The 301-nt window shown below is 35.5% G+C and overlaps 1 protein-coding gene and 1 long non-coding RNA gene across 3 annotated transcripts in view; one reads left to right on the top strand and one right to left on the bottom strand.

Annotated features, from left to right (window-relative positions):
* Positions 1-301, top strand: part of mgat3b (beta-1,4-mannosyl-glycoprotein 4-beta-N-acetylglucosaminyltransferase b) — a 75,848-nt gene that overhangs the window by 765 nt on the left and 74,782 nt on the right. The gene's annotated exons all lie outside the window — the stretch shown is intronic.
* Positions 1-301, bottom strand: part of LOC116701078 (uncharacterized) — a 14,431-nt gene that overhangs the window by 3,317 nt on the left and 10,813 nt on the right. The gene's annotated exons all lie outside the window — the stretch shown is intronic.

Genomic DNA, 301 nt, shown 5'->3' with positions numbered 1-301 from the left:
GAACAGGTGGAAGTGCTTGAAATGTAGCAATTTTGTAATTTGTGTGAGAATAGCAAATGCAGAAATACAACACAATTTCATAGCACCTACGATTAAATAAACTCGGGTCCAGTAGACCCAAACACCTCATATGTAATAGTTATGTGTACGGGGGTGTACCGTGTGCAGTCATTGAAAATAGTTTTTTTTTTTTAATAAATAATACATAGTAGGGCTGAACAATATCGTGTTTTAGCATCGACATCGCAGGACGTTGCAATGTTGACATAATCCTTTTTTTGCTGCTTGATAGAAAAGTAAA

The sequence above is a fragment of the Etheostoma spectabile genome, chromosome 2 (genome assembly GCF_008692095.1).
Source record: "Etheostoma spectabile isolate EspeVRDwgs_2016 chromosome 2, UIUC_Espe_1.0, whole genome shotgun sequence".
Taxonomy (NCBI): Eukaryota; Metazoa; Chordata; class Actinopteri; order Perciformes; family Percidae; genus Etheostoma; species Etheostoma spectabile.
Note: the sequence above shows the minus strand (reverse complement) of the source record. Positions and strands in the feature narration are given on the sequence as shown.